The sequence below is a fragment of the Pseudoliparis swirei genome, chromosome 9 (genome assembly GCF_029220125.1).
Source record: "Pseudoliparis swirei isolate HS2019 ecotype Mariana Trench chromosome 9, NWPU_hadal_v1, whole genome shotgun sequence".
Classification (NCBI taxonomy): domain Eukaryota; kingdom Metazoa; phylum Chordata; class Actinopteri; order Perciformes; family Liparidae; genus Pseudoliparis; species Pseudoliparis swirei.
Genome location: NC_079396.1, coordinates 6,259,109 through 6,274,263, shown reverse-complemented (window position 1 = coordinate 6,274,263; position 15,155 = coordinate 6,259,109). Strand labels below are relative to the sequence as shown.

The following is a 15,155-nucleotide window of genomic DNA, read 5'->3' as shown; positions in this document are numbered from 1 at the left end:
TGGGCTGCAACAACGAATCGATAAAAATCGATTATTAAAATAGTTGGCAACGAATTTCATTCTCGATTCGTTGTGTCGCGCGATTATTACGGCGCTCAATAAGTCACGGAGTATAAACAAAGTTGAGTTGAGCGCAGAGCGGCGCAGGGGAAACCAGAGAGGAGCGGAGGGAGAGCAGAGAGCATAATGCTGCGTTGTGAGAGCCAATCAGCGCTGAGCTGCTCCTCTGTTGATGAATCTAATTGGCTGCTGCTGCTCACGTGGCGCTGGATGCGGAAGTCATTCACGTAGTCGGAGACATTCACGGAGCTAAGTGCGCCTACGGGTGACGTTATGAACCCAGACACCAGGGCGCTACATGTCACGACGTGTGTGGCATTAACACAAGAGTATAACGTAGAAAACGTGGTTATTTATTCCGTGGCGGATAGCGGAAAATATTTTTCCACGGAGAAAGGCAACGGAGATAAGCCACGACGCCACTCGCTGTGAGCGCTGCGCGTGCAGACAACATTTAACGGAGCGGAGCAGCGCGTGCGCTCTGATCGCTCTTTTAATGAAGTATCGATACTAAAAATATGCTAAATCACATCGTTTTTAACGTACGGGTACTTTGTTAGTATCGCTACACCGTGCAGCGTGACAGCAGCAGATGTAGCGGACTAACATTCAAGCTAACCTAACTTCCCAAACGCTGTGGACATCTGAACGCTGATTGGCCGAGACGCGACACGTCCCATCAAAGATGTTTTATTGCGAAGAGCACCACTTCACATTTCTTCCGCGTCTCACTGTAATCTCAACGGCAGCGGGCCAGGTGAAAAAAATAATAAATCGTAACGCGTCTCTGATATTGTTCAGGGGGCCACATGGGGACCACTGCTCAGGAGAGTAAAGCTGTCAGTCTGTTTGTGACGGGTTCATCCACATGCTGACCAGTGAACAGGTTCATCACCATGGTGACCAGTGGATCTCCAGGACCTTTCCATGACTTTAAACCAAATGTCCATGATTAAACATTTTGTGAAAACTCTGTCTATACGTGACAAAGTGAGAAGATGTAGTATTTAAAATAACAATGAGAATTCCAAAGCATACCGTATATATACCGTGTAAATTAACATTTGAATAAAACAAATTTGCATTACTTTCCCAAATATTTTGGGATTTTATTTTGTTCAATTACTTTTCTAGGCCTGCGAAGAGCCATTTAAAAATTCCATGACTTTTCCAGGTTTTCCATGACCGTACGGACCCTGTTTTGAATAAAAGGTTGAAAATTTAAGTTTTTTTGTTTTTTTATCTGATTAATCGATTAATCGATAAAATAATCAACCGATTAATCGATTATCAAAATAATCGTTAGTTGCAGCCCTAGTCTAGTCCCAGTGTCTAGAGCCCAGGGAGTGTATCTGAGTGGCTTCAATGTGTGTGAGTATGGTTTCCTGTGCATCCCTTGTGGTGAAGGAAGCCCAGTGTTTGCTGGTGATTTATTTGTCTGTGGATGTGTGTGTCTGTTCGCCTTCTCATGCTCGGTGGCCTCGGAAATCTCTCCTCAATCACAGGCAAGCGGTAATTTCCCACCATGTTCAGCGTACGCCCAGCACGCAGTCAGTTTGTGTGTGTGTGTGCCTGTGGGTTTACATTGTGTGTGTGTGTGTGTACCCATGTTGAGTGGACCGCAGGGTGTGTGTGCCAATCAGCCGCTCCTTCATCTGAGATCCGTCTGAGCCGCTTCTGTTTCTTCTGGGTTTTCTTCTCTCTTTTTATCCTTCGCAGGACATCTCTATACGAGTGTGTAGGGATGGGTATCGGTTTTCCTTCTTTTCGATACCGGTGCTAAACCGGTACTTTTAAAACGATACCGGTGCCTAAACGGTGCCTGAACCGATACTTAAAAAAAAAAGAAACCCAAAACGAGGATTGACAATGAGGACATTAAAAACCTCTTCGGCCATATTCACTGTAAAAGCCGTTCTCAAGGCCGCACTGAAGAAAAAAAAAACGGATATCAGATTGTAGCGCTAGCTACGAGCTAGCTTAAACATGTTCATAATGGCTAATTTCTTATTAGTTGGCCTACTTTTATGAAAGCAAGACGTGCAATCAACGTTACGGTACTACTCTGAGTTCAATTCAATTCAATTCAGTTTATTTGTATAGCCCAATTTCACAAATTACAAATTTGTCTCGGAGTGCTTTACAATCTGTACACATAGACATCCCTGCCCCAAAACCTCACATCGGACCAGGAAAAACTCCCAAATAACCCTTCAGGGGGAAAAAAAGGGAAGAAACCTGCAGGAGAGAACAGAGGAGGATCCCTCTCCAGGATGGACAGATGCAATAGCCGAGTTCAGGCTGCTCTTGTCATCATCGGGCTCCACGTGTTCAGGCGGACCGGTGACGGTCTCCCCGTCGCGCCCAGCCTGACGCTGATGTGCTCGGCACCGGCTCACGCAGACCAACACGGCGCATGCCTCCACTTTTATAGTTCAATCTGATAGGCTATCGTAACCTGCTGACAGGGCGGAGTCACCAGAGAAGTTCACATTGGCACCGGCTTTCGGTACCCAACCCTACGAGTGTGTCACCAATAATCTGAAAACTGAAAAAAGAAAGCAAAAGAAAGTCACCTAATGATACACATGATTCTATGAATACATTGGTAATTATACATATATATTTGAAAGGAAGTTACATCCACATTTCACTGTCAGCTTGATTTGAAATTGAAGTTTTTCAAGATTATTTTCGGAACGCTTTCAAGTCGAGGGCTCGTGTCTCGGGTTGGAAGTGTTTGTGTTTACATCGCACTTTCCGCTGCTTACTCTGTGGAAGCCAGGATGCGTGCGTAATATTCAGCTGCTCCACTTTTTCATACGAGTTTGACAGCTTAAGCGTTGGGCCCCTGTGTTTCCGTGTAGCCGGAGGAACGTCTGCCGCAGTAATGCTGCTGTCAACTGCTTTTATATTGGATATGATAATGTGCAAGCTCGCGCAGACACACACACACACACACATGTACACCCGCACAAACACGCACAAACGCGCACAAACACGTGCCTCCTTACACGGCTTCCTGTCTCGAGTGTTTTGCCACGTCGACTGAAACCCGGCCCGCGAGTCCTTGTGCCTGACCCCTATGCTGGTGTGTGTGTGCAGATGGATGATTTGTGCTGGGTTAGCTTGTGTGTGTGTGTGTGTGTGTGGGGGGGGGGGGGTCAGCGGATCCTGGATGATACCCCGCCGATCGGAATCCCATTTCCCCTCAGCCGGCATGCCTTCCTGTGCTCCGGGAGACTGAGAAGAGGAAGGTGAATTCGGGAGGAGGATGGAGGCGGTTGGTGTCCCGGGTGTCGATCAATGCAGATGCTGCAGCAGCATGCGGGGGGCGGGGGGCGGGGGGGCCTGGCAGTACAGGGGCACCAATAACAATAAATCGGCACAATTCCGCCGTTCACGAGGCGCTTACGTCCGCCGGTGCCTCATTAAGTCTTTCCCGCGACACAGGATGCGATTCTTTTTTTTGGGCTCTAAACAAGGTCTCCTCCAAACTAAATTGGATGGCGACTCCTAAATGACGGGAACTGGATTTGTACCAAAACGGAGGGAGGAAGAGGGGAGGGAGCCGGGATTAGAGAGAAGCCGAGAGCGAGGCAGATGGGATGAGAGATGGTTATGGGCTACGTGTGTGTCTTTGACTTTTTAAAAATGATTATTGCTGTTCATTGGGAGTTTATCTGCACTCCTTGGCCCTAATGCAATGTAAAGCTTGCTGGCGGTCTGCGCACGTGCACGTGCACGCTCACGCTCATTAGGGATCCCACAGTGTGACGGTTGCACGGACATGTCCCGGCCCGCCAGACCCTTCCGTAAAGCCACACAGACGTCATCGGCGTGACTAATCAGAATACGAAGTCTAACTTTGGGGTCAAACCAAACCAGCATTCCGTTCACAACCTCCATCGGTGAACAACTGATTAAGAGCCCCGTGTCGGAAATAGAAGCTAATGTTGTTATTTAATTGAGCAGGTTGGATTTTTGTGAGGAGAAGGTCGCCATTGCGATGAGCGACCAGTACAAAACAAGTTGTGTTGATGGAGTTGTGCCCTGTGATCATGCTCATGTTGGTCAAGGAACTTAACTTAAGAAACACTTTGGCTTCCAGCAGGGGCCAGAGCTGGTGGCACTGCTTTACAAACACATCACACAACAAAAAATAAAAAATTAATAAAATATTTTAATAACTATTTTCCTAGTGTTCGGGAACACACAGCTATGGAACACGACAAGCATCCACCCAAGGTGTAGATCAAGATGGGGAGATCAAAGATGGGCAATAGGATTGCTCGCTCAAGAGGAGCTCAAATGAATGGCCTTTGGCCATTAAAAACCCCTGAACCCAATTAGGAGTAGGGACGTTAATAGGAAAAAAAAAAAAAAATGATTAATGTTGTAATGTGTATGTATGTGTATGTGTGTATTGCTTTTTATTGCTTTTGTGATGTGGTTGTGTGAATGTGTGTTTTTTTTTTTAAAACCAAGACCAAGGACAACAAATAAATAAGTGACTTTTTTTATATATCCTTTTTTTTTTTATGTGACCTTTTGTTTCATGTATTGTATTTATGTCCAATAAACTAAACTAAACTAAACTAAAAACTAAGAAAGACATAAGGCCGTCGACAGACTGCGGACACTGTGTTCACGCCGATATAACGTTGGATATCTTATGACGCAAACCATGCAACATGTGGGATGCATGGACACATGGCGGGATGCAGATGGGTGGTATGAGTAGGGCTGGAAGAAGTAAATCCATGATTCGGTCACTTCGATTGAGTATCAGTTTGTGACTTTTCAACTGACAAGTTGGGTTGGGTTGATATTTTCAAATGACCAACCACATTTAGAAATAATCGGCAGATTGACAGCTGGTCATAATAAAACAAACTAGAACGGGCACTCGGTAGAGCGCATACCTTCGCATATCACAAGATTGGGCATTGAATTATGAACATTTTGGCATTAGTTGCATGCCAATTGGATACAAATTGACTATGGTAAAAAGAAGATTTTGACCTTTTCATGACTTTGACCCGATCGATCCCAAAATCTAATCAAATGGTCCCCGGATAATAACCAATCATCCCACCAAATTGCATGCGATTCGGTTTAATACTTTTTTAGTTATGCGAGTAACACGCATACAAATAAATAAATAAATAAATACACGGCGATCAAAACATAACCTTCCGCATTTTCAATGCGAAGGTAATGAGCTGTACTCGATGACCACCCGTTTGCAAAATGAGGGAGCTACGATGTAATGCTGCTTTCTAAAGGGACAGAAAATATACATATCCATATTATATTCTTTCTTTGATGATCCGATCCAGTTGAGAGCTCTTGAAAAAGCTAATAAGTATTATTACTGTTGTAAATGATTATGCAGGACTTTGTGTGGTATTTGGAAAAATTGCAAACACAAGCTAACAATAGTCTTATGCAGTGCCGCTGCTCGCCATGTTGGTGCCCTAAGCATAACTCCTTCATGATGCCCCCCCTGAGATAGGAAAGGGACCCCACGGCGACCAGCGGGGGGGGGGGCACCATCGTAACTTTCTTTTAGCAATTAAATATATCTCTTGTTCTGCCTGTTTTGTGATATACATGCATATATACAAAGACACGAGGCGGAGGGAGGGTGTCTGAGGTGGACTGAAGGATGGACAGTAGGACGCGGGACATGAGAGATAGAGTCTGGCTGTATGGTGCAGGGAACAGTTCCAGCCTTGTCACACCGGGCCTCCCCTCTCCTCGTGAAAAGCCACCAGTCTCACGCCTGCCAGCAGCATATGTCTACACATTGTATATTGTTGTTCTTTGCTCGGTGCTTCAAAGTCAAACATATCCCTTTTGGAAAAAAACACCCACAGTGCGTCACTTTGTAGACACGGGACTAGGCGGCGGACCGAAAGCTTTTTGACATCACGAAATTGCACCACGGGCCGCCTTCTCTGTGCCGTTTGACAGAAACATCCCTAATAAAAAATAAAATTACCACAATTTAAATAAACCCTCTTCAGATCTCAGTAAAAACCTGGGAATCCTTTCATTCCCCTCATTTCGTTGCGTCTTTTGTCTACCTGGAGAGAACAAGGCATCGGGTGAGATGAAAAGGAACTCTCAACAGCCTCAAGTATTTCCACAGTCAAGAAACAAAAAGAGGAAAGCACAATGAAGACAAAGGGGGGGGGGGTTACTCAGCAGTGGATAGGTGTGTGAATGTGTGTGTGTGGCAGGGGAGGGTGGGTGCGGTTTCATGTCATTTCATCATTTCTCTGTGAGCAGCGAATCCAATTACTTTTCCCTTTCCATCTCGGAAGATAGCCTGAGTGACAGCGCCGATTGGTGCAGCGCTGCCGCGGTAACCGTGCCAACCCGGGTTGATTGACAGAGCGCTGGGCACTTTGCCGCCTTGGGACACAGAGACAAGTGAGGGACCGGTTAGACTCCGAGGCAGACCAGAAGTTCTCTGGCCCTGCGGTCCCGTTGAGAGACGATCTCCTTTGCGTACATATACTACCTTGTCCTGTGTACTGTACCAGCCTCACATTGAACAGTGGCCCACCCCCTTCCAGTAATCTGCTATTTTGTCAGTATTGTCTGAATCCTTTGTGAAAGTTTTATCTCACCAGCAGATTCCAACTGTAATTTAAACACCGCCTATGACCGTCCTCATGACAGCTTTCAGAGATCAGTATTTCAGGACATCATCATAGCTGTGTTTTCAGTGAAGTAGCTAATCACCTGCAACTAAGAATTGTTGTTTTTCCGTAAGCTTAGAATGAGCACCTCCACATCCGTCGGCCATGTTTCAAAGGTCGCCCAGAGCTGCATTTGTACGTCACCCGAAGGCCATCGTAGCTCACCGACAAGCCCACAAACCAGTGGTCATGTGAGTTTTTCCATCCTTCGATCTTATTATTGTGGCCTCTGAGCATGGTCAATGACGTCACAGGGTTCGTACGGTCATGGAAAACCTGGAAACGTTATGGAAGTGGTAAATGGTTATTTCCAGACCTGGAAAAGTCCTGAAAAAAGAAATCTCAAAAGTTTTGCAAAAACTGATGGAAATTTGTTATATTCATATATCCATTCACGCTGAGTTTTAAATAATCAATATGCTTCGAAAAGAATGACGCTCAAAATATAAGCCGGCATACGCTGCAAGTGAGCGCACCTTAACTGAAAAGACATACACGTTTATTATTTTAATTAAACTACTGCCTCTCATTCACTCGTTTATGGTCCTTCTTAAGTTAATGGAGATCAATATAAAAGCATTATGCCTCAACTCCTACACACACACCGTCTGCCGATGCTTCTCCTCCTCTCCAGTTCCTCTGAATTCCTTTGGAAGGCAACAGGGAACATTTTACAGAAACAGTGGTTATTTGAGGAGAATTTGCAACGCCTGTGAATTATCTTGCAACCATTCAAATTGTGTTCAGCATTATGGGAACCAGCGGTCTCAGCTGTGTGCTTTGCAGGATACCAGCTCTGCCGGTCCCGGTGTCCTGGGGATGAGAGCGCCTTGGATCTCTTCCCAGAGGTTTAGATGGCGGTGCATGCGATGGCTCTACGAGCTTACCAGTAAAACTCGCTGTCAGAATGATTAAGCCTAATCAGGAAACATGGGATGGGAGGTAATTTAGCATGTGAATGCTAATTAGCACTAGCATTTAGACCGGCTGACGATGATTGAAGCGGCGCATCGGCTGCTCAGCCCGGTTAAATGGCAAAAACACCATGCTGGCGAAGATGATTGATAATCTCGGATCGGGCTGCTGTCTCCGGCCCTGTTTGTGTGTGTGTGTGTGTGTGCTACAGCTCCTCTCCTCTCCAATGCAACCTTCATAATGAGCAGATGATCGCAACACCTGAGCTCACTCTAATTCCATCCTTATCCCATTAAGTAGAAGTTAGTCGTGTAATGTCTTATTAGTTTCACGGCATACACACAGACACTTTTGTGAAGTCTGCTTTGTGTGTGTGTGCGAGTGTGTGTGCGTGTGTCAGTGGCGTCATTCATGCCTGGAGCTTGAAGTGTGAGTGAGTTTCTGAATCTGTAGTGTGGCATGCACACTGACTGCATGTGTCGTTGTGTACTTACAATTATGTGGACACGTGTCCGTCAGTGTGACCGTGGTGTGATCCTCTTTAGATAAAAGTGTGTGTGTGTTGGTGTGTAGCTTCTCTGAGAGCGCCAGTGTGTACATCTCACAAAGATAATATTACCACTATAAGCGATGCTAATGTTTGAGTAAATTATAATCCTATTCCTCTGCTAATACGCTGCTGCACTCCCTCTCTTCAGATCTTATCCCGTCCACAACCTCCCCCCCCCCCCCCCTTATCCCCTCTACTCCCTCTCTCGCTCGTATGTCACCTTCAGCTCCATCTCTTCCATCCGAGGTGGGCGAGATGCCCACAAACCCCCCCACCCCCCAGAGAATTTCCAGCCTCATCTATGTGTGTGTGTGTGTGTGTGTGTGTTTGTGGGGCGCACCGTCCTTCTCTCTTCTCCCTCATTCTCCTTATCTCCTCTCCCCATTAGTACATTAGTGTACGTCAACCTGGGACCAAAAAAAAGAGAAAGAGAGACTTAGAGGGACACAAAGAGGAAGCGAGATTTAGATGAACAGATATGAGGACATGTAACGCAGACAGTGATGCTTGTAAATGATTACACAGAGCATCGACATGCCCCCCCCCCCCATGTTTGTCCGGGAGATCAGAGCAATTTGCAAAAAAGGCCGTTGTACTCCTTCGCGGCGTCCCAAGCCAGCGTGGAGTCAAGTTGTGGAGACACCGAAGTGACCCAACACAGCTGCGTCAGGAGGGTTTTAAATTGTAGCTCAATGGAACGTCGACCCACGGGAAAGAAACGTGTTTGAACCGGCCGCACGATGTTACGACGCATGAACGCTTCAATCGCTTTGAGCTTGTGTTAACTGCAACTCTCGTTATCTCACCAAAAATGAAATAACAAAAACATTCATAAAACCCACTGACTTCGCAATGAGCGATCCGGATGTGAAAACAAAAAGCGCGGACTCATTTCTGGGCTTTTTCGAGCTCGCTCCTGCCCCACTATTCAGTCGCTTTTTGAAAAATGAGGATTTGGAAAACGCCTCCCTTCTGAAGCGCATCTGAAGTGGCTTTCTTTTAAGGACATCAAAGTCCTTCTTCCTGCCTCTTTTTACGGCCTCACAGGAAATGAAGGCATTAGCGTGAAAATGAATCAGAGGGACTACACCTAAGACTGGCTGCCACGCGTTAAAATGTCTCCTCCAGACTCATTTGCATTTGAATTCTCCAGGTGTTACTCATTACAGGAGGAGACACATGGACAGTGTGTTGGGGAGAAAAGTCAGCGCAGCATCAAATGAGGATGGAGCGATACACAAATAGTCAATTTTACAGCACTGGCAGAGTGATCTGAATTACAGCAGGATCTCTGCCACCTCCGGGTCGCAGAGGCAGCCGCTGCTAATGTGTGACTGTGGGTTCAATTCCCAGGCGGGCTATCGCTTCATATGTGTTACCCCCTGTGTCCTTGAGCAGGGCATTATCTCAGCCGTTCCTCTGGAGGAATATGGCTCGATGTTAATGGACCGGCGATGTGCATGGAGAGCGAGATGGATGGATTAGTGAGCTAATGAATCTTTGATAAGTGGGAAGGCTTTGTGAGTGTCAAGAGACGGAGGGAAAGATCACAGCTAAACCTATCAACTGTGGGATGAATTTAATCCACACTAAACATCTGCAGTCAGGCTTTCGTCTTGGAAACAAAATGATGTGCCTTTTGGTTTCTATAAAGCAAAGGCATGCGAAAACAAGGCAAGATCCTATGTGTTTGGCGTACTAGTTACTTTTAAAAATTATTGAATTACTTTACTAAAGTTAGTAGTAAAAAGTTAATAGTTTGTAGTTAAAGTAACTTTTAAGTTACTTTTTGTCTGCTTTTTATATACATGAACAGTACTGAACAGTCAAACAATAAACATATGTTGTGATTATTTATAATCAAATCAACAGGGCAACAGGCCTTCAAATCAAGCAAAGTAAAAAACCCTTTTTAGTTAACTTAATACAAATAACTTACATCTCAGTTTTTTTTTTTTTTTTTTTTACCAATAGGCCCAAGATTAAAAAAAGTGGATTGCACACAGTATTTTACCAATTAAAGAAAACAAGGGTCCTCAAAGTGCTGCATATAATTGGGGGGGGTAGTAGTAGAAAAGGCGTGTATCTGGAGTCAGTTTGTCAGGATTTGGATTTGGGGTATAAATTATTTTAAAATTTTAATTTATTTTTATTTTTATCATGTGCATTGCAATTAAATAGGTCTACTACACGGACCGGACCGGACAAAATTCAATGCAAAAGCAAAAAAAACGCGACCAACACTGTGCTGGAAGTGGGTGTGTGGCAGTGTGGCACCGTGCTCTGTGGTGGGGCGGCCTGTGATTGGCGGAGTAGAGGGAGGCGGCGTGGCGGAGGAGAGGAGGGGAGGCCCTGTCGGGGAGCGCGGAAGTTACAGGTGGTGGTTGGTTGACCGTTGTTGTTATTTGTCGCTGCTGAGCTGAGAGAGCACGCTGTCTGTGTTGGTGAATGCCCAATAAAGGGAGGATTTAACGTCGCCCGTCTCCGTCATCAGTCGATCCATAAGTCCCGAGACGTTACAATATCATTTCCACAAAGGTCCTGCGATGTCAGATCAGAAGCAGCTAAAGAGGCACTACTTCTTTCTTCTCTGTCTGTCATTTTTTTTTTTCACAAAAGAGTAAAACGATGAAGACTTTCATAATTTCAGTAACTGTAACTGCGTTAGTGATTAAAAAAATACTTGAATTACCTCGTTTTATAAAAAAGTGGTGGGATTACAAGTTACGCTACAAAAAGTAACGCGTTACTCCCAACACTGGTGTTTGGACACATATATAAATCGTAATTCAGTGTGTTATTATCAGACAGCATACTCCGGGTCTGACAAGTGAAGATAAGGAAGTGCCTTAAAAGTAAATAGTTTCTAATGGCCAGCAGGCGGTGACTGCGGTTGCAAAAGGAAGTCTGATTGTTTAGAAGTCAATGAGAAAATACTACTAGTCTGGCCTTGGTGGTGGTTGGGTGCGCCTAACATTCTAACCTTTTATTGTTTCGTTTTTTCAGTTCATAAAAGTTTATTGTCAAATTTGTTCACCTGAAAATGTCTTATTCAGCATGTTGAACTGTTCTGGTTCTTGTCCATGGCCAAAATGCCGAACTTGAGGATTGAAAATGTCAGTCCACAAACCAATGGATGACATCCCATTGTTTTCTTCAGTCTATTGTTGTCCAGTTAAGCCTTTCTCGATTTCTAAGCTCATATATATTAAATTACCTATAATTATTGGTAATTTGGTTGCCAATATTAGTATTTTGATTTGTTTTGTTTCTCCCTTTTCCATTGTTTCCATGAAGGGCTTCCATTTCTATGCTGCCCAGAAATCTAGGTCCCCTTCAGCCAGTGGTTCTCAAACTGTGGGGCGCACCCCTCTGGTGGGGCGCAGTGGTACTACATGTTGGGCGCGTGTTCAAAGTACACGCACATAAAACTAATACAAATTAATAAATACACAGTGAAATGCCTGTACCTTCGTGTACATGTTTACGTCACGCCGTGAACAGGTTACGCGACGGCCAAGACGATTGCCGACTCGCTGATTCTTGGCGTTTAGCCAAAAGCTGATCTCTATGAGATCGGCTTTTCCGCTTTTCCGCTGTCGCTCTACATTGAGCATGAATGGAGTATGGCCCTCTTAAGCCTGCAACCCCGTTTAAAAAAGATTTGGAGTCAAAAAGAAAGCTCATTGCAGCGACTAACACGAATAAAGCTTGACACGTATATCTGCACTAATTTAGTTTTGCCCAGGTTGCACATTAGTGTTTTGACAATGTATGAAGTGTAAAACTCTTTATTGCCAACTATTTGAACGGCTTTTTTGCACATATATAACTTATTTGCATTGTTCTAACAAAGTGATTGCGCATTTGGTTTACTTGAAAGTGATTGCAATTTTCTGTATTCTATGATTTGAAGAAAAGCACAGATGGAGGAGTCACAAAAATCTATTTCCATAAAAAGTCAGCATTGACCATTTTGTTGTTGGTGGGGCACGAACAAGCTTAAGAGCCTCCGCCCTAACCCCTGTGCTGAAGACACCGGCGGTTCCATCGTGAGGGCCATGCGGGGCCACGAGTGGAGCCGAACAACAGACCCAGACACATATGCAGACGCTCTGCAACGGTCGGCGATGTGCTCGGGCAGCTGTTGTGCTGCTGACCGGTGTCAGGTGCCCGTGGCCCGATTCAAGCCGGCCGACCCCCTCTCGTGGAAAACGTGCCGCGGCTGATACGCGAGGTCAGGGCCGGACATGTGTCTCTGTAGCTGGCGTGCATCTGGAGAACAACTGGCATGTTTTAGGTGGGGAGGGGTGTGTGTGTGTGTGTGTGTGTGTGTGTGTCTCATCTATGCTTTTACTGTTATCGAGGGAAAGATGCCAATACTGCACCTGTCCAATCGTACCATTTGGGCCGCAGATACAAGATACAGAATAAATAAATAATGTTTTTACTGTCAGAGCATTTGATTTATGGATTGCTGTCGGGATGTAATGGGAATTTCAGCAAATATAACAACAAATGAAGGTGATTAACATCAAGGAAAAGATGTGGTCTGGATGGGTTTGTGTGTGTGTGTGTGTATATGTGTATATGTGTTTATGTGTGATTAGAGGGCCGAAGAAACATTTCAGAGTGTGTTTTTGCCTCCTCTGTTAATCTCTATCGCATCAAGAAAAGACGCAGCCCGCGTGGGCGTGTGTTTGTGTGTGTGTGTGTGTGTGTGTTTGTGTGTACTGATTAGAGAGTACATGCAGGAAAGGATGGAGACTGAGTGTGTGTGTGTGTGTGTGTGTTTCAATAGGACTGCACAGGGTCCATTTTGTTGTCTGCACATGTGCAACTGTGTGTATCTGTCTGTCTCTGAGAGATACCGATCCTTAGATGTAGGGGAATCTCACACTCCCTACGAGTGTGAGTGTGTGTGTGTGTGTGTGTGTCTATGTGGGTGTGAGCTCATCTTCATCAGTTAATGTAGGAAGCGGTGTGTGTTTACATATTACAGCAGCTGTGCTTTCTTTGTGTAGCATGGAAGCTGCCCACCTGATGCCAGGGCAGCTGCCACACTAACAGCCCACTACACACACACACACACACACACACACACACACACACACACACACACACACACACACACACACTCAGACAGACATAGTGCCAGCAGCCCTTTTCTGTATCTCTGAGTGTGTGTTTGCTGCTGAGGGGAAGAGAAAGGGCCAGCTGCAGTGTAAAGCCTTCATCAACTGTTCCTCTAGACTGCCCCATCTGTCTGTGCATTAACACACACACGCACGCACACACACACACTAATGCATACACGCGGCCCTTCTATCAACTTATCACACGCGCGCATCACCCGTTGCATTCTACGGGGTTTGTCACGACCTTACGCGTATTCTCTGACGCCTAATGTTTGCGGGACACACCAATCGTGGCAAATTGTGCAATGGTAGAATTAGGGTGGAATTGACCATTTGTCCAATAAATCAAAAACAAACATCAATCAAATTGCCACAGACGCATTGTTGGTTTGTGGTTCACGCAGCCAATAAGAAAGTATTGTCCATTCAGGATTCCGTTTTTCTGATCATTTATTGGACTAAACAAAACAAGCAAACAAACCAAAGAACAAAGGAACTCCTCACGCTGCCTCTCATTGGCTGGTAAAAAAACATAGGCCTACCCAGGTGCATGCTGGTCCTGTACCTGTCTACTCCTACATATAATCACAGGTGCCCACAGTGTTACCCAATTAGTGAACAATCAACAGACTAAATATATTTAAACAACAACAACAATTAATTAAACTAGACTAAAAATATAAAAACAAAAAGCTTTTCTCATATATCAAGCAATGATTCAACAATATTACTTGTCAATAAAATAACTAAATTCTAATAGCACAGATCCAGTTCATCACTCGCATGGGTGGCCATGGAAAGAGAGACTACATCCAACATACCTCTTCATATGTATCTATACTCAGATAAGCCAGATAAACTAAAGAAATTCACAGGTAACCCATTTGTTTCCAACTCCATTCGTTCTTGGCATGAAGTTCATAAATACCTAAAGGTTCCCCTAAATCTATCGCAGTTCACACCCATTTGGGGAAACAACAATTTTCATCCAGGGGCTAAAGACAAGGGATTTAAACTATGGGCAGACAAAGGTATTGGCCAAATAGCAGCTCTCTTTCAGGAGGGTGTTCTCATGTCATTTGAAGATATTCGAAAACAATTTGACATACCTGCTAAACATTTCTTCAAATACCTACAAGTCAGAGACTTCATATATAAGACCCAAAAGAAGCTCTCAATACCTGACCTCTCAGCAGTAGAAAACATTATGGTAAGACCTCACCAGAGAAGACTTATTTCCATCTTTTATAAGATCTTGTCAGCTGGGTCTCCAGAGACATCAGAGGACAAGAGACTTGCCTGGTGCGCAGACATAGGGGAGGAGATAACGGAGTCGGAATGGCAAAATATTTGTACCCAATCACAAACACAAACGTCTAATTCAGGTTTCAGACTGTTACAGTACAAATGGTCCATGAGGCTGTACATCACTCCAGAGCTTTTGAACCGTTTCAATGTTAATATTCCTGATGTATGTATTAAATGTGAAACACATAGGGGGACACTTTTCCATTGTTTATGGTCCTGTTCAAAAGTACAGGAATTTTGGAGGATGGCTGTGGAGACACTCTCAAATGCAACAAAGGTGGTTCTCCCTATGTGCCCAAGAATGTGTGTTTTGGGACTCATACCAAAGGACATTAACCTCAGCAGAGCTAACATAAAGATGGTTATCCTATGCCTACTACAAGCCAGACGGACTATTGCAAAATGTTGGAAATCTATACAGAAGCCGACTACCAAAGGCTGGTTAGAGGACATTGTACAAGTTATAGCCAT

At 44.7% G+C, this 15,155-nt stretch overlaps 1 protein-coding gene across 4 annotated transcripts in view; it reads left to right on the top strand.

Moving 5' to 3' along the window:
- Positions 1-15,155, top strand: part of plxna1a (plexin A1a) — a 257,240-nt gene that overhangs the window by 57,642 nt on the left and 184,443 nt on the right. The gene's annotated exons all lie outside the window — the stretch shown is intronic.